Here is a 19,671-nt window from a genome sequence, read left to right on the forward strand (position 1 = left end):
GAACAGCAAAGGCATCATGGAGGCTGGAGCCCTGGAGCCAGGCAGGAAGCCCTGAGTGCAGAGGTGCCCATGCCCTCCAGTGGTGTCAGCACACGTGTAGAAGGGAGATGCTGGTCCCAGCCTTCTGATCATCACCTACCAATCATAAACCTCAGGACAGGGACTCCTGCACTTTTCCCAAAGCCCGAGGCCTCTGGGAGTTTCCACCTTGGTTCCTGAAGCTACCGATGCTGTAGGTGCAAAACCTGACTCTAAGCTAAGCTCTGCACCCGGGGGGAGGCAGTGGAGTATGGTGGCCTGTCTGAGTGGGACCAAGCATGACCTGGGGTTGTGTACTCCAGCAGGCTGTGGGCTGGAGTCCAGTCAGTAATTCCCAGAGCTCCATCACACCTCCTCCTTCACCAGGATCATCATTACGTCTAGAAGAGATGTTGAGGTAGCAGTGAGGGGCTGGGCCAGGCCCCACCTGCAGTAGCTGACTCTCCAAGGTCATAGCCAGGCAGTAGCCCGTTGTCTCCACGTTTTCTTCCCTCCCATCGCTATCCTTCCTCCTCCTCTTGACTTTGGCCTTGGCCACTGCCTTTCCACCTCGAGCACTGCTATCAGGAGAGAATCTTTGATTTGAAGGTACCTTGACCTCAATCCAAAATCTCCTTTACCAAGGAAGCCACAGGCAATGGCCGAGGCTGAAGGAATCACCCCCAGCTTGTTCCCATCCAGATGGATCTGCCTCAGGCCTCGTCACCCTGGTGGGATCCTCAGTCCTCCCTGCTCTTGCCAACAGGCAAGCCATGGTCTGGCCAATGTCCAGCCGGGGTAGCTGCTGCTACTGGCCCCTCGCCTTGGGCCGTTTGTCTGGCACCTACATAGAAGTCCTCTAGAGGTGCTTTTGAGAGCAAAGCAGTGCCTCCAGGTGAACTGAGATCAACCACCTCCCCCACCAGGAAGAGCCTCTTCCGGCCCATCATGGTGCAACCAGAGTTCCAAGCCTGAAGCCCCGGCTCCAACTAGGCTCAGTTGTCAGCCTCCATCGCAGACAGAGATACAGACAAAAAGCAGAGAGACAAGACTGTTCTTGCCTTCCACCTAGTTTGAGACAGGCTGCCTTTGTTGCTTTGCCACGGTGTGTACCAGGCTAGCTGGCCCTCCTGGGAATTCTCCCGTGGCTCTCCCTGTAGGATCATTGGGAATCACAGGTGCCCATTCTCTGTGCTCAGCTTTTACACAGGCTCTGGGATTTGAACTTTGGTCCTCAGGCTTGCTGCACCAGCCAGTGGAGCCATCTCCCCAGCCCAAGGGCATTTTTTAAAAATACCTCATTTATTCTTTTTTAATACCTCATTTATTTGTTTATCTTTATTTATTTTATTTTTAATATCTCATTTATTCACCATTTTAGGAAAGAAATATATTTTTAGTACAAAAATTAGAATAGCGATTTAGAATAAAAGCCGTCATGACAAGAATGGTGAGCTAAGCCACTTATAATAAATAGTATGCCATCCCAGCACTGAAAAGGGAGAAGCAGGAGGCGATTTCAGGCTAGTTCCTGGAATCCAGCCTTGAAAGAGAGAGCGTGGGTGGGGGAGGGTATGGCGGCATCCCGTCACCTCCCTAGCTGACTCAGGAACTCGCTATCAGAGACAGCTGGCCTCTGGGAAGCACACACACAGGTCCATATGGAATCAAACCAGACCTGGTGACGCGGAGGAGACAGAGGCCACATCAGGAAAGACTTTGTACTTGGCTCTCAGAAGTGTGGCTTCTGTCCCCCGCGGTGACCACAAGCAAAGAGGGCTTGGGGAAGAGATCCTGACATCAGATTAGAGTTTAGCAAACCTTCTCAAGGTACTGTAGAAATGGATTGGAGAGGCGAAGAGGGTCTGCAAGGCAGAGCCACTGGCAGTGGGCGAGGACAGAGGGAAGATTCAAGAGGTGTACAGGGCAAAGCCTTTCGAAGACCTGTGTTCCCAGAGTGGTTAGGACAAAAGCTCGGCTTTGATGGCCCCACTATCTTGGCATTCTCGTCAAGAAGTCAATAAAAGAGCATGGAGCTTGGGAGCTAGCTTGGTCAGTAAAATGCATGCCACTCAAGCACGGGCACCTGAGTGTGGGCCCCAAGACCCACATTAAAAGAAAGAAAGAAAGGAAAGCCCAGAATGGTGGTATAGAGTTTTAGTCCCAGAACTCAGGAGACAGAGGCAAAAGGATCTCTGTGAGTTCAAGGCCAGCCTGCTCTACATAACAAGTTCCAGAACTACATAGACTGTCCCAAAAAACAAAGAAAATAAAATGAAAGAAGAGAGGAAGGGAGAAAGGCAGAAAGAAGGGAAGGAGGGAGGAAAGGAAGGAGGGAGGGAGGGGAAATGAAAACGAGGAAGCCAGCCAGGAGCAGATGGCTCACTTATAATTCCATCACCAGAGGCAAAAACAGGAGGATCAGTGTGAGCTTCTGGTGAAAAACCATTATGGAATGACACCTGGTATTGACCTCTGGCCTCCAGATGCACACACACACACACACACACACACACACACACCATGTAACACGCATATGCACATGCCATATAACGTACACATGTGCATGTGCACACATGTATACAAACGTGCATGCACACATGCATGTATACTTGAGGGTTGTTAAATAATGAAAAACAGAAAAGAGGTTTATTCAGTGTAGCTCCTCCATGCTCTTCTGTGAGGCCTTCAGACAGAACCGTGTGAATCTTGTGAAGAGGCAAGCCACTTCCTCTGGCTGGCACCTGGCTCCAGCCTGCCTGGGGCTCCAGGGGGAAATTCTTGTTCACTGGGGTATTGGGGACCAGTGTCTCAGTACCTGGCAGCCAAGAGAAGGACACGGGGTATCTCTTCAGAAAAATCGTCATCCCTACCAGAATATTATATATACTGGGTGCTGGGGAGGTGGTGGGCAGGAGGGAGACTCCCACACAGGGCCAGCTTAGAGGGGCGTCATCCTGTCCCTATTCACATAAGGACAGTGGCGGGGGGGGGGGGACTTTGACTTCCTAGAGGCAAAACCAGAAGAAATAGGTCTACGATTTGCCATTAAACAATACCAAGGCACTAAATCCAAAGAGCAGGAAACTTGGCTGTGCCTGGGCACCCACCTGAAACCCCCAGCAGGCAGGAAGACGGCAACGAGGCCGGCCTGCACTGCGTATCAAAACACAACAAAACCAGTGAGTGTGCTCCTCACCAATGGGCATCCACTCATAAACCACGGAAGTCCTCACAGTTTGTGGGGAGGAGAAAGATCAGACAGTGTCACCACTCTTCTGGAGACCCTGTCCCACTGTGTTGGGCTCCACCCCAGACGAGCTCATCCAACTAACTCCTGTGCCTCAGCTTCCTCACCTGTGAAATGGGCGTTAAGTGATACCTGACTTGCAAGGTTAGGAGGCTAGAATTAGTGGAAATACATGAAGCTCTGGGGAGACAGAGCCTAGTCAAGCTCCACCTCCACGTCCCAGCAACACAGAGCATCCTGGTGGAGGACGCCAATATTGGCCAAGAGTGGAGGAGGCTAGGTCCTGACTAACAAGCCTAGTTTTGAAGAAGGTCCTGGTAGCCACTTCCTGGCCTCTTGGGGAGGGGCTGAATGTCTCCTACTGAGTTCTCCTACTGTATGGATCCCACAGAGAACAGAGAAAAGTCAAAAGGTCCTTGTGGCTGTGGGAGGGAGACCAGAGCGCAGGGATCTCTGCCTTCAGCTGCAGGATGAGATACAGTACAGTGAACTCTCTTCACAGCAAAGGCCTAGCCCTTGGGGACCAAACAGTGCCATCCCCTCAACCAAACCTCCCCACTGTCTGTCTCTTGCCCCTCACCTGAGCTGCTTTGAGCATGTTCCTTCTGTGAAAGGCATTCCCCTCCCCTTCCTCACTTCCACCTGAACTGTCTAGACAGCCACCCATTGCACAGCCTCAAGCAAATGCTTCTTCTGGGCCGTAGCCTCTGACCTCTGCACCTCTGCACCTCTGCACCTCTGCACCTCTGCACCTCTGCACCTCTGCACCTCTGCACCTCTGCACCTCTGCACCTCTGCACCTCTGCACCTCTGCACCTCTGCACATGTGGTCCTCTGCTCTCCCCACTCTGATGCCTGAGAGAGGACACCTCATACGCTCCTCACCCTAGCAGCTCAAACTGCCTTCCTTTCCAGCTTGCCTGCCACTTTCCAGTCCCCTCATGCCGGGCACTCAGTGCCTCTGTGCCCCCTAGGCCACAGCCGATGGATGTCAACGCCTCCTGGGGCTCAACCTCAGGACATCCCCGATGGGTTTGTGCAGGCGAGGCCAAGCTGCTCCTGCCCAGTGCCATCCCCACTGTGTCACCAAACACAAGCACAGGGCCTGGGCTGTTTTTCTGGATCCTGGTGGACGCGTGCCAAGGAAGGAGTAAATGAACGAGTGGGAGGTTCTAACGAAGTGCGGGCCAGATGAGGCAACAGGAGGAAGGGCAGATGTGAGTCAGAACTTACTCATCTGTTCCTGGCCTGAGCGGCCAAGAGTCACTGTCCTCAGCTATGGCAGAGCCAGGGTGCCTCCTGGGCTAGAAGGCAAGCAGCCCCCCTTTCCCGCTGCTTGGAAGTGTGTGGACAGGGTGTGCTGGAGACAGGGTTGGGCGCGCTGAACTGCTCCAAGACTTTTCAGCAGGACATCAACATTCCAATTATTTATTTCAAGGAGCTGTCTATGTGTGCCAGCACAGCCTTGAGCACATGACCGTCCTCCTGCCTCAGCCTCCTCCATGCTGATATAATAGATGTGAGCCCGCGCTCAACCTCTTTACTCTTTTTAATCATTTTTTAATTATTGTCATTGTGAGGGCTCAGAGGATATCATGTGGGGTTTGGTTCTCTCCCTCCATGAGGTAGCCAAAGATTGTTTTCAGGCTGTCAGACATGGCGACAATCACCTCTACCCACTAAGCCTTCTCGTACATTCTTCGATGTACAGTGCAATGGTAAGAAATACATTCTTGAAGGGTGTGGTGGTGGACCCCTTAAATCATGGTACTTCAGAGGCAGGGGATCTCTGTGAGTTCAAGGTCAGCCTGGTCTATGTCATATGTTCCAGGACAGCCAGAGCTACATAGTGACTCCAAGGAGGAGGAGGAGAAGAAACACATTCATCTCTAAGACTAAAACTCTACCTGTTAAACACTAACTCAACAATCTTAAAAAAAAAATAAATGTCTTACTTACCAAGTTTATGTTTGACCCAAGACTGGAGGGAATACTCAAATAAAACAGTAAAGGGATGTCTCAGAAGGCAGGCCTGGTGCCCACCAACAGTTCAGCTGGGAAGAGGAAACAAGAGTATGCTGAGTCCTCCACACACACGCCCAGGCTAGCCTGGGCTACCTGAGCCTCTGTCTCAAAACAATGAGACAGAGTTAGAGCCAGGCATGGTGGTGTACTGCCCGTGTACCAGTACTTAAAGTCCAGCACTCTGGAGACTGAGGCAGGAGAATCTTGGGTTCTAGGCCAGCCAATGCCTCTAGTGCAACCTCCCAGAAAACGACATAAAGAAAGGAAAAGATGAGAAGAAAAAGAGGATTGCTTTGACTTAGTAATGCACCTGGGCTCCTGAGTCTTATCCCCGGCACTGAAAGAAACCAATATAATAGTAATGATAATAATGATAATAATAATAGAGGAGGAGGAGGAGGAGGAGAAGAAGGAGAAGAAAAAAGAAGAAGAGGAGGAGGAGGGGGAGAGAAGGAGGAGGAGGAGGAGGAGGAAGAGGAGGAAGAGGAGAAAAGAAGATGATGAAGAGGAGGAAGAGGAGGAGGAGGAGAGACCAAAGCTGACCGGTTTTGTGTTGAGTGGAGGATGAGTAATGCTTGCCTCTTCGTAATGCTGAGGACTAAACCCCGGACAAGAGTGCTACCTCTGCTTCACAGCTGCAAGCCAGACTAGTGATTCTTCACATGAACGAGACTTGAAGCTTCTCACCAGCTTCAGGTTGTCACGGGAAGACCTGGCTGCCCAGACAACAATGATTCCAACTGCTCCTGGGTCATCCACATAGCTGGCTTAGGAGCTCTCTCCAGCCCTTGGGTCCTCCTCCGTGGTGCGCAGCACAGTCTGAGGGAGGAGGCAAGCTGGAGGCTAGGATTCCATTTCACAGAGTGAACAGACCCAGCAGGAGTTTCTGTTGAGGGAAGAATGTAGAACAACTGTGTGCCGGTAAAGAACACAGAGACGTCAGAGGTGCTGAGCCTGCCAGCCACACCACTTCCTGTCCTTGGCCGTGTGCAGGCATGAATAGGGTAATGGAGTCACAGGAAACATCACAGGAAAAGAGCAGTGCTTCCCAAGGCTTTTCTTCTCCCCGCACCCCAACATTTAGAAATCTAATTATTTCTGCCCTGTGGATTTTCTATTAAAGAACTTCTTTTTCATGCGATATATTCTGTGTTTTCCCCCTCCCTCCCAGATCCTCCCCACCCATCCAACTTTATGTTCCTCCTCTCTAGATACACACACACACACACATACACACACACACACACACACACACACACTCCGTGTAAACAAAAATCAATACAAAGAAAAGACTGGTGAGACAAGAGAATGTCTAAACAAAGCAAAATGAAACAAAAAGTCCACAAAAATCCACTGAACTCCCTTTGTGTTGGCCAGTTACTTCCAGGCACCCAGCGGCCCTGGTGTGTGGTAGAGCATTTGCCTAGCAAGCATGCGGCCCTGGGACTTTTGATCCCCAGTAAAACAAAAACAAAAATGACAATTCACATAGTGTGGGGGATGGGGTGGAAGGTAGGGATGGGAGGTGAGGTGTAGAGGTGGGGGATGGGGAGTAGGAGTGGAGGTGGGGGTAGCGGGTGTGTGTGAGGGGTAGGAGTGGGTATGTGGGGATAGGGATGGGGGTACGGTGGGTGTGTAGGGGTGGAGGTAGGGGTGAGGTGTGTGTGTGAGATTGGGGTAAGGGTAGGAGTGGTGTGTGTCAGGGTATGGATGGGGGTAGGAATGGGGTATGTGGGGATAGGGATGGGGGTAGGGTGGGTGTATGGGGGTAGGGGTGGCTGTGTAGGGGTAGGGGTAGGGTGTGCAATGACACTAGAAGGGGACCATGAGAGTGGGGAAAACAACCTTCAGCCAGTAGGGAAGTAGTGGGGTACAGGGGAAAGTGAAACCCTTAGGGATGGAAAGATGCAGACCCACAAGGAGGGCAGCGGGAAGGGGAGAGGGAGAAGGAGGCGTGTGATCCGGTGAAATCCATTCTGTTGTATGGCATCCTTAAAAATCAGTGAAGACTGCCTGGGTGTGGTGGCACATGCATTTAACCCCAGCACTTGGAACTCTGTGAGTTCGAGGCCAGCCTGGTCTACAAAGAGAGCTCCAGGACAGCCAGGGGTTCCTGGAGAAACTCTGTCTCAAAAAACAAAGAGTTCAAGATTGTCTCTGTCTAGATAGTCTGTTGGAAGCCAATCTGGGATGTTGGGACAGAGAGAGAGAGAGAGAGAGAATGAATAACACAGCATATAACTGTACAGTGAGTTAGCCTTGAACTTGTGACCCTCCTGTCTCAACCTCTCCCGTGCTGTTGTTCAGGCATGTACCAAGCCTAAGTCTGTCTTTAGATTCCTGCACTCCAGAATGCCCAATGACCAGGTTTCTAGCTCCGTACGTAGCAAGTAGCATTTCATGTGTCATTAAACTAACACAAGTCACATGATTGGCAGGAAAGTGGCATGACCCTCCGGGGCCATCGCTAGTTCTGGCCTAGGAGACAGTGAAAGATCCCACGCAGAGAGACCCTTACTCAAGTCTTGGGAAATCGCGGACCCCAGACACAGAGAGACCATTTTGGATGTAATAAGCAAAGGCGAGGTTTATTACGGAGACCTATTACAGAGATCTCCGGGCCGACACGTATCCCGCGCAGGAGACAGAGGTGTCGGCCCCGAGAGGCTGGGAAAAAGAGTATTTAAAGGCAGAGGCTGTGAGCACCAGGGGATGGGGGATGTCAAAGGGGAATGTACCACAAGTTACAAGATTGTTTTATGGCTCCAGGAGATAAGGGGACGCCAGAAGGTTTTATGGCCCCCTGGTTCCTGGAACAGAGCTACTAAATCAGGAGAAGGGTAGGGTCTTCAGGTCCTCATTATTTTTAAACGTTTGTCAAAACTGATGGAGCATTTGTATTTGAAACACCTCTGGTTAGGCTTGGGCTGTCCGGTTTCTTGGAGTGCTCTCTGTAGGACACAATGGCTGAAAAGCACAAGTAGGGGCTTATCAGGGTCTGGAGGACATCTGGTTAAAGTATGACTCTGAGTAAGCTGGGGGGACGTCTTTGGATGGTTTATGGGTCAGTCCTCGATAGCCTGAGCTGGATCCTGCATTCCTTTTCTTTATCTTTATGGCCTGCTATTCCTGGCGGCAGGGCTTAGCCCTGAGTTTGTGGCTTTTGGGGCTAACTCTTTTAATTTTATATTTCTAAACCTAGAATTTGTATAATTTTCTTTTCATTCCCGTCTTCTCCTACTAAATAATTCTAATCTTAGAATTTTGATATCAAGTCTTATTTGGTCTCACCAGTTGTCCTAACTGACTGGTACTGTTGTCTCAGGACCATCAACCGCACAGCACCCACTCAATTCTTAACAAAAGCAATTAACCTGTTTGTCACGCAGGAGCCAAAAACTAAAACCAAGAAAATTATTAATAATGGCCCAGCTGTAGCAGAGAGTAGGGTAGTCATCCAGGGAGATCTACTAAACTAGCTCTCGAACTATCTCTGATGTGTTTTTCTGTCTGTCTGTCTTTTGTCTAACCTTTTTTTAAGTTTATTTATGGAGTCTTTAATTACTCCTGAATGGTCTGTATAGAAGCAACATTTTTCTTTCAGTGTAGCACACAGATTCCTTCTTTAAGGAATATCAGGTCTGATCTTTTCTTATTTTGAAGGACTACCTCTGAGAGGGAAGTTAGGTATTCTTGGAGGTCAGCTAAAAAGTCTTTTACTCTTTTTATATCTGAGTCAATGGCAGTTCTGAATTCTCTATAAGCCTTGTATTGTAGGGCAACAGCAGATGTCCTTGTGCTGCCCTTGTAGCACCTAGATAGCCCTAGCCCTAAGTAATTCTCAACTCCTTTTTTTTGTCTCTTACTAAGTCTTTAGCATCAGGATTCCAATCTGGACACTATCTGAACCTATACACCAAGGTCATGACTGTCTTTCAGAACTTCTAAACTTATATAGGTTGTGATCCCTGAGGCACAGTCCCAAGAAGTGTTAGGAGTACTAACATATGTAATGTTACATCATTTGTAATAGAAATCAAGCCTATCCCCACACCTATCTCGATGGAACCCAGGACAAACATGACTGAATTTCTCTCTAGGTCCCAGCTCTCAGCCCTAACAGCTAGTACACGGCTGGTGAGGGCTGAGAATTGACGGCTGTCAGGGTGGTCAGCAGCACCAGGTATGGTCCTTTCCAGCGAGGATCGAGTGTCTGGGCTCAGTGTAGCTGCTTCCGACCTGGAACTGATGGGATGTCTCAGGGGTCTCCGGGGCATAGGCTGCTGTCAGCTGTGAGCAGATTTCTTTCTGTATCACCTGTAGGTCTTTTAGCCTGGCACACAAATCATTATTACTATGACATGTTGGTTCAGTAACATCATCTAATACAGTCAGGGGAGCTGAGGCCCCATATAAGATCTCAAAGGGGGTAAGGCTGAATCTGGAAGGGGTATTTCTTGCTCTGAAGAGAGCAAGAGGGAAGGAGTGTCACCCAGTCTGTGCCAGTCTCCATGGTCAATTTGGTCAGGGTCTCTTTTAGAGTTCTATTTATTTACTCTACCTGTCTTGAGCTTTGAGGTCTGTAAATACAATGTAATTTTTAATCGACCTCTAAATACTTGGCCACACCCTGGCTTACCTTGGCAACGAAAGTAGGACCGTTGTCTGACCAGATTACCTTGGGCATTCCAGACCTGGGGAAGATTTCTTTCAGTATCTTCTTGATGATTGTAGAGGCCGTCTCTCGTTTGGTGAGGAAAGCTTCTGTCTATTTCTGAAAAAGTATCTACAAGCACTAGGAGATTATATTTTTCTGGTTTTATCTCAGTGAAGTTCATTTCGACTTTTCGTTAAACTCTCTAGGTCTCTTTGTCCTGTTTGTTTGTTAAGCATTTATTTATTGACGTATTTTATACTTTTTTATTGTCTCTCTTGGCTAAAATCTTAAAGTCTATTATATATATTTTAACTATTTGGACAAACTTCTTATCTCTTAAATGAGTCTATTTTTTTTTTTTTTTGGTTCTTTTTTTCGGAGCTGGGGACCGAACCCAGGGCCTTGCGCTTCCTAGGTAAGCGCTCTACCACTGAGCTAAATCCCCAGCCCAAGTCTATTTTTTTATTTGGCAAAGTGAGTCTTTTCTTTGTTCTCTGGGGAGTATAGCTTCCCCTCAAGTGTGCCATTGTCCTTTATCTTTTAAGCAATTTGGGCCTTTTCTAAGTGAGGCCATCCCTTAGTCTAATCCTAGTTCTCAGTGGCTGTCTCTTGCAGGCCTGTAACCAGGATAGGCTCCTGTATAGCCATTTCCCGAGCCACTTTATCTGTTTTGTCACTGCCCCATGTCACTGAATCTCTTCCCTCCTGTTTTCCTGGGCAATGAATAGTACTCACAGTTGTTGGCTTCATCCGGGCATCCAAGAGATGGCAAAGGCATCTGTGGCGCTGATGTGCTGGGGGGGGTAGAGGTTCAGCCATTCTAGATGACATTGTGTTGTCCACCATGGCAGCACCCACTTGTCTCTGACCTTCATTCATGAAGAGAACTGTTCCCGTCTGTGGACAAGGTCCTCGGCTTTCAGCAGGGGTCAATCAGCCAGTCGCAGAGGTCTTTCCTCCACCCATGTGCTTCTGTCAGTGTTTGACACTCGTGCTGTGGTGGCTCCAGGTCCGGATTGGGCAGCAAGGTGACCAGATTGTCCCCAACCGGTGGAGAATCTAGTCCATGGCAGCTGACCAGTGGTCCCATCTTTGGACACTCTATCAGCCACTCTATCACAGTTTAAGTCCTGGATTGGGTGATAATTGTTAGTGCCCGGCTGGCAGGAACGGTGTGTTTCAGGCAGAAAAGCACTAAGCCATTCAACTCCCAGCATCAGTTACTGGTGTACTGAGACAGGTCTTAAGCTCCACATACACAGTCTATAGATATGTATACACATGGCCTCATCCAGCCATTTCAGCCCACGCAAGCCAATTTGGAGAGCAATTTTCTCATGAGCAAGGGATGGGGGCAGTCAGGGATGACTATGAACTAGTGGGTTACCCGGCCCACGCCAAGGTCCACTGTTCTTCGGGCAGTCCATAAGTATTGTTCGTTGTCAGTAGCTCCTTGCACTCAAGGTCTTTGGATATTGGCCCACAGGGGGGCATAGGAGCACAGAGCATTGGGTCCCTGTATCCACAAAACAACTGGGCGGGCTTCCCTTCTATCTCTGTGTATAGCCAGCACCAAGAGGCTCTCCAGTGTCCCCTCTTGTTCTTTCTGGGGCAGTCCCTGACCCAATATCCTTTTTCTTCGTATTAGGCACACTGATCTTTAGTCAGGAATTCTCTTCTGTTGCCAGGTACTATCTTCCTAGGTTCCCTAACTACTGTGGCCAGTATATGTTCCTCTCTCGTCTTTTATCTCTCTTTATCTCTCTAACTTCCTCTTCTTTTTGTCTCTTTTTTTTTTTTAGCTTTCTGTTCTTTTTACCTCTTTCTCTGTAACTTGTACTAACTCTCAGCAACTTAACTTAACCCTTTAAATTTTTGTAACTTTTTCTTCATATCCTTTCTTTATCTTAGCCAGATTGGTGGGGCATTTTTTAGCCCCTCAGAGACCCACCCTTGGAGCCTGGCGGCAGACCTGGCACTCCCTACCTTTAGGCGTCTGAAAAGAGCAGGCAGAAGTGAGGGCCTTCCATCCATCTCTGGAACACTTTTTCTGGCCTCTAGTAGGATTTTGTCTTTCCTCGGTGGTAAAGAAGACCTGTAACAGTTACTAACAAGCATCTCAAATGGGATGGTGAGAAAACAAGAGAATCTTGAGAATAGAGGTCCACTGAAGAGGGCAAATAGCATTTAGTCACACAGCTAAGCCAGGAGGCTTTCTTGGGACAAAAAGACCTTGTGTCTGTGAAACAGAAAAGTGAGCAGAGGGGCAGTCTATCTGTTACCGGTTGTCTCTCTGGACTTAGATTTTCCCTTAAGGAGTACCTTCCTTTAGTGTCAGCTCAGTGGATTTATCGCTCAAGAGACCCATCCTCTAAATGGCACTAGGCTTCCAGTAACAACTAATAACAAAAGGATGGAGAGACGGTTAGAACCTGAGTGTTAGATACTAAGCAGCTGACAAAAGAATTGTAACCAGTTCACCTGGGGCTTTCAGGACCTCAGTAGCAGCCCTTTACCAAACTTTCTCAGTGGGCTAAAGGCCCATGGAAAAGAAAACATTAATCCTGACCTTGGCCACAGCCAAAGCCTGAATTTTAAATTCTGACTGGCAAAGCAAAACAAAGTTCTTTACAGTTTGTTGTAGATTCTTTGAAACTATTTTAGGGGCTTCTCTGCCCCCCAACCTGGGACATTTCTACCACAGGGGCAGGAACTGGCTGCTGTGGGGATAGGATCAAAGGCATTCTCCATGCTAATGATGACCAGTGAGAAAAGTAATTTAATGCTGGAGACTGGCTCCTCTCTTGGAATAGGGCCAGCAGATAAGGCAGGCCCCTTAAAGAACTTCTCTTAATGAGCACCCTCTTTCTGTGAGCAAGAGTTGAAGGTCTGGTCACTAAAAGCAGAAATTCCTTTCTTGTTCTTGTTTTTCTTAGAGTCCTCTCCCACCTCACTCTCAGCCTTTTTAGATTATTCTTTATGTAGCATTTTTAACACAGCCTGTCCCTTTTTTATAGCCTGTTGACAGCATTTCTGATCTTTTAGGCAGCTATGCACTAAGTGTCATACCGGCTGAAACTCCACCTTTAAGATTCTTTGTTTCTAAGCAAAATTTAAATCCTTTTCCAGCTTATCTCAGCTGTCCACCATGAGATTCCCAGAGATCGCAAACCAAGGTGTAGTAATTCACTAAGAAATCTTTTTATAGTGTTTCTTTTTACCTTAAGCCTTTTTCTTTTAAACAGCTCCTGAAGAGCCAGGAAAATTGGGAGAGACTTGAGAAGTCCCCATGCTCGCTGCAGCAGCTCCGCAGCTAATTTCGCTCCCCCCTACTGTGTGTTTCAAGCACAAGCACAGATAAAACACTATGTTTTAAAAAATTAACGTTGGCTATCAACCAAAACACCGACACTAGAGCGGGGTCCATAAAATTAAGTTTCTTACTCACTATACTTGTTTCATACCGGAGGCCTAATCTGGGGAACTTTTTTATTTACGAGCAGTTTTGTCCTCAAGGTTTTTGTTAATGTCTGTTTACACAACTGTTAACAGCAGCTAGGCTGATCAAGGGGAGTAAAGGGAGGGGCCTCTCTCCTTGGGGAGGAGGCTCAGGAGAGAAAGACAAAACTCCTTGGCAGAAAACAATTTTTCTCAAGCAAATTATTTTTAACTCTTAACTTAAGCACCAAGAGGACCAAGTAAAACTCTATGACGAACAAAGCAAACAGTTTCATGATTTCAAACACAGTCATCAGTCCAAGATTTTAAACACAGTCGTCAGTCCAAATTCAAACACAGTCGTCAGTCCAAAATTCAAAAACGAAACAAAAGCCAAAAAGACACTCGACAATACCACAGAAAACAAGCCAGACAAACAATATCAAGACAAAGCATCTTATAACCAACTTTCACAGATGCCTGGTACCTTCAGTACGTGGCCCAAACTGCAGCTTAACCTTAGCTGCTTTTGGGATGAGATGGACCATCTGATTCCACCTCCCAACAGGATTCCAGAGTGTCCTCTTGTCCTAACGACTAAGCACACTTGTCCGTGCCTATATTTAAATAGGCAGCCGAACTCGACCTCTGACGGAGTGGGATTCCTCGTCCACTCCCGCCTAGGTAAAAGGAGCATTCCATCTCCTTTGTTCCAGAAAACCAGAGTCAGGTCCTCCTGACTGTCCATAGCCGGGCTCTCCCGACTGTTCTCCGCCCGTGGAACGTCTTCCAGGGGCTGCAGCCTTGCGGGCCCGGGGCGTCCCCCCTTCCGCAGCCAGGGGGTCCTCACGGACCACAAAGGCAGCTGCACTGAGTGGGGATACACATCCACTCTCCTACAGGGCAGGAATACACATCCATCCTCTTACCACAGGGCAGGAATACCCATCTGCCCTCTTACCACAGGGCAGGAATACCCATCTGCCCTCTTAACACTGACCAGTACTAAGACACACATATATACACACACGGTGGAACCAAAACAGAGACAGACACAGACTGACGAATGCGGCGCCGCTCACACAGAAACACTCAGACAAACATCCAACTCACCTCCAAGGGGTCTTCGGAGTCTGGGGTAGTCGCGCAGATCCCGGACGAGCCCCCATAAATATGAAAGATCCCACGCAGAGAGACCCTTACTCAAGTCTTGGGAAATCGCGGACCCCAGACACAGAGAGACCATTTTGGATGTAATAAGCAAAGGCGAGGTTTATTACGGAGACCTATTACAGAGATCTCCGGGCCGACACGTATCCCGCGCAGGAGACAGAGGTGTCGGCCCCGAGAGGCTGGGAAAAAGAGTATTTAAAGGCAGAGGCTGTGAGCACCAGGGGATGGGGGATGTCAAAGGGGAATGTACCACAAGTTACAAGATTGTTTTATGGCTCCAGGAGATAAGGGGACGCCAGAAGGTTTTATGGCCCCCTGGTTCCTGGAACAGAGCTACTAAATCAGGAGAAGGGTAGGGTCTTCAGGTCCTCATTATTTTTAAACGTTTGTCAAAACTGATGGAGCATTTGTATTTGAAACACCTCTGGTTAGGCTTGGGCTGTCCGGTTTCTTGGAGTGCTCTCTGTAGGACACAATGGCTGAAAAGCACAAGTAGGGGCTTATCAGGGTCTGGAGGACATCTGGTTAAAGTATGACTCTGAGTAAGCTGGGGGGACGTCTTTGGATGGTTTATGGGTCAGTCCTCGATAGCCTGAGCTGGATCCTGCATTCCTTTTCTTTATCTTTATGGCCTGCTATTCCTGGCGGCAGGGCTTAGCCCTGAGTTTGTGGCTTTTGGGGCTAACTCTTTTAATTTTATATTTCTAAACCTAGAATTTGTATAATTTTCTTTTCAACAGCTCAGTGCACAGCCCCCGTCCTTTTTCTCCTCATGAAGCTTACACACCCCTAGACTCTACTGAGCCGCTCTGAGGACTGCCCTTTCCTTTCATTGCCTTGGCCTTTGGAAAAACACTCTGGATCCATTGTCTCTGGATCCTGTCTGTCAAAGTAATTGGCCTGCCCTGAATTCCAGCCATTCCCTAGCCAGCAGGCAGAGGGTGAGGGGTCCCACACGGATCTTTCGCGCCGTTGTTCGTCTAGTTTTCTCTTTGCCAGACTAGGGGATCTTGTTGCTACTGAGGTTAAACAACCTGTCGGGTTTGCGAAGCTTGGTGTTTCTTATTCTTAAATATTCCTGCCTGTTTCTTTGTGCCTTTTTAAATAAATTAACTTAAATTAATTACATGTAGCTTCAGTTATCCTGGAGCTCACTAAGTAGACCAGGCTGGTCTTGAACTCAACTGAGATCCACCTGCCTCTGTCTCCAGAGGGCTGACATTAAAGGCATATGCCAGGCAGACAACCTTAAACTCTTGATTCTCCTGCCTCAGCCTTCCAGGTGCTAGGATGTATGCTGTAACATACACTGGCTGCTATAACACTCCTGGCTATAAATACATAAAATGTAGCAGTCTGTCTGTCTGTTCCCTCTCCCTCTTCCCCTGGGTTAGGAGCTGTGTGGGAGAGGGTGTTTGCTGGGGATCAGAGCCCAGAGAACCAGACACTACATATACTAGGCAGGAACTCTACTGTTGAACTTAATTCCCAGCATCAGTGTACCAGAGTGGCCATGTTTGCTATGGTTTTGCTTATGGCTTTTCTCTACGTAGCCTTGGCTGTCCTGAAACTCACTGAGTAAACCAAGCTGGCTTTGAAATCAGAGATCCACCTGCCTCTGCCTCCAGAATGCTGGGACTTAACGATGCGTGCCTCCACACCTGGCCTGCAGTGTTTTGCTTTCGAGATAGTGTCTCACTCCTTAGGCCAAGGAGACCTCAAACTGTGGCAATCCTCCTTGGCTTTGTCTCCCCAAATGCTGGGATTACAGACATGAGTCACCATGTCCAGCAGTCTTTTGTGTTCTGAGCCCTGTCCATATCTGTTTATTCTTTTTGATTATCAAATACTATCCCAGTACATGGATACAGCACATTTTGTTCATCTATTCCCCAGTTATTGGACATTTGGAGTCTTTCCACTCTCCTCGCTACTTTGGCACTGAACATAGAAGCGTTCAATAGCTCAGATTGTAAACGAGCTTCCCATACGAAACTTAAGCACCAGAGTTCGATCCCAGAACCCACCATGCAAAGGTATCAGCTAAGTCCTGACTCCAAGAAGTTGCTCTTTGATCTAAACACATACACACACACACACACACACACACACACACACACACGCACAGTAGTGGAGGGGGCACGTGAGATGGAGGACCAGAAAGATAAGGCCATAGGACATGTGGTAGTGTTGGCTAGTGGGTTTGTGTATGTTAAATTTTCTATCGCTTTTCTTGGCTTTCATGAGCACTACATGTCATGTACACACACCTCATAATAAGGCGTTTTAAGAGTGAAAGCTTGTCTCCCATTCTCGACACTAAGGTCTCAACCAGATGTCCAAGAAGAGGGAACATCTGCGCAGCCTCAGTGCCCCACTCCTGCTTTGAGCAAGCCCAGACCATCGACCCCTGTCTGCCTAGGGCTCCTCCCCGGCATCGTCGAGCGTGGGCCTTGGACCCGCAGACCTCGTCTACTTTTGGCCTCAGTATCCTCACCACGTTTCCTCGGCATTTGTTTTGTCTGCAGACCGCAGTGGAGCAGAGCGTGGGATGCAGCGAGCTGCTGCCAGCTCAGCCCTGTCGCCAGGGCAGCTGTACACTAGGAGATCGTGCTCAGAGATGCGGGAGGAATCCCCCGAGTGCCGGATCCGATGGCCATCTGGCGTTGTCAGGGCGAGCTGCTCTGTCTTTAGGCTAGATCAGAATCAGACACTTGTGACTTCAGTAAAGGTTTTAAGGTATTGAAAATACTGAGCAGAGTATGGTAGAGTGCTTGCCTACTGTGCAGGAGGTCCATCCCCCAACCCTGCTTTCTGCTAAACAGACAAACAAAAATCCCAAAATAAATAATGGCTTTGTGACCTTCAGAGACCTCCAGGAACCCAATCCCAGGGGAGGTAACTGGGCTAAATGAGGCCTAGAATAAGACTTTTCAAAGCTGAGATTTCACGTTCAAGGTAACCAGCTTGGCCCGGGGCCTTTTGTTATGGTTCTCCACCCATAATCCGAACCAGTAGGTCACGAAGGCCCCCGGGTATAAACGCACTGCCCCCGCACAGTTTCTGAGTGGGAAACTGTTCCCTCCTCGGGCAAACACCTGCCACAGAATCTCCTCTAGGTTGTGGTCCAACCTGCTTGTTTGCAGTTGGTCAGGACAGAGGAACTGAGTTTTTATTTTTATCTAACCGGTTTGAAATCAGAAGCAGTAAGAGGTGTTTTTGGCCCATTTAATGCAACAGACAGCTTTGGCCGGACTGAATTACTGCTGTTAAAAATCTAGCATTTAAACTGAGATACAACACGCCAGATGTCTTAAGCCATAGCAAAGAAAAAGGGCAAAATACGTTGACAGAAACTACGCGTTGAAAGGCCATTTTAGATATTCCAGAGTTAAATACACTAGACTGTTACTTACTGGTTTTGCTTTTGCTTTTGCTGACATGGCTATTAGACAATATAAAATTAGACTTGGGGATGTAGCTGGGGATAGGTACTTGTCAAATAGGCACGAAGCCCTGGGCTTTCCTCAGCATCTCACGCACCCTGCTGGCGGGGCACATCTGTAATCTCAGCAGGGTCAGAGCTCAGAGTCATCCTTGGCTACATAGGATTCAAGACTATCCTGGTCTACATAAGACTGTCTCGAGGAAGGAAGGAGGGAAGGAAGGAAGGAAAGAAGGTAGGTTAGTTGGTTGTTTGGAAGGAGAGGGAGAGAGGGAAAGAGGGATTACATCTGTGGCTCTTGTCTATAACGTATGTATGTATGTATGTATGTATGTATGTATGTATGTATGTATATATGTTTCCTCCCAATGTGGAGCTGGAACCCAGAGCCTTACATGCCAAGCAGGAGCTCTACCCCGAGCTCTGTCTTCAGCTCTCTGTTACATGCCTGTTACATGCCTTCAGCTCTCTGTTACATGCCTGTTACATGCCTTCAGCTCTCCGTTACATATCTGTTAGACACACCTTCTCATCATCCCAGAAAAGGTTCCTAGACAGCACTGGTCAAGCCGCTCAGCATCCCGCTCACCTCAGCTTCAAGAACCTGTTGCTCTCATTTCCACACTGGCTTTCTTCTCCCCCTTTTATTTTAGGAATACATTATTATTATTAAGAAAAAAAGTTATAATAACTTATTAATTACTGTTATTATTATTAAGAAACAAGTTTTCTTTTCCTTTTTATTTTGTGTGTGAAGAGATTCTAGCCAGCCCGAGCATGACAAACACGATCGTGGCAGGCCTTGCCCTTCTCCCCATTCCCTCTGCCTTGCTAAAATATGTTAAAATACGTTCTGTGACAGCTTGTATGTACTCGGAATATACAAGGAGTGGCAAGATTAGAAGGTGTGGCCCTGTTGAAGTAGGTATGGCCTACCAAGGTCCAGCTATCAAAGGATTGAAGTCCAGGAATCAAAAGCTCTCTTTGACTCACCTAATTAATGCACAGGCCCAATTAAAATTAAACACTCAAGCTAACACGGGGTTTCCCCTTGTACCTTTATAAACCGCCATCTGCCTATGGGCCAGGTCTGTCTCCTCACTCTCCAGAGCCATCCTCACCCCCCATGCCCCTCCCCCTTCCCTCTTTCCGCCTTTCCCCTCTCCTGTGCTCCCTCCTTCTTTCTCCCTCTTCCTCTATCTCCCATCTTTGTCCCTTATCCCTGCCCTCTGTACCTCTGGGGCAAATTTCCCTATGCTGAGAGACTTTGAGGTTGCTACAGCATGCATGCGTGTGTGTGTGTGTATGTGTGTGTGTGTGTGTGTGTGTATGTGTGTGTATGTGTGTGTATGTGTGTGTGATTATGTGTGTGTGTGTTCACGCACTCGTACACGCGTGTTCATGTGTGTATCCTGGAACTCAATGTGATGACCAAGCTGGCCTTGAACTCAGAGATCTGCCTGCCTCTGCCTCCCTAAGGGTTGGAATTAAAGGTGCGGGCCACCATTTCCAATTGGCTCAAGTTTTCTAACTTGGGGTTCCTAACCTCTGACCCACTGAGGTTGACCCTGCTCTCCTCAGGATGAAGCTGCTTTGTCCCATCTAGCCTGGAACAGCCACCTTGCTCCCTACCAGACTCTAGCCTGGTGCCTTGGAGAACAAGTT

The 19,671-nt window shown here is 48.2% G+C and overlaps 1 long non-coding RNA gene across 1 annotated transcript; it reads right to left on the reverse strand.

The window, feature by feature from the left end:
• Positions 1-7,860: 7,860 nt before the first annotated feature.
• On the reverse strand, positions 7,861-15,035 carry LOC148003138 (uncharacterized). The gene is made up of 2 exons (XR_015631314.1): positions 14,502-15,035; positions 7,861-9,626 (listed from the first exon to the last, which is right to left on the reverse strand). It is a non-coding gene; the product is annotated as an uncharacterized LOC148003138 (long non-coding RNA).
• Between the last annotated feature and the right edge of the window lie 4,636 nt (positions 15,036-19,671).

This window comes from Rattus norvegicus, chromosome 10 (assembly GCF_021556685.1).
Source record: "Rattus norvegicus strain SHRSP/BbbUtx chromosome 10, alternate assembly SHRSP_T2T, whole genome shotgun sequence".
Classification (NCBI taxonomy): Eukaryota; Metazoa; Chordata; class Mammalia; order Rodentia; family Muridae; genus Rattus; species Rattus norvegicus.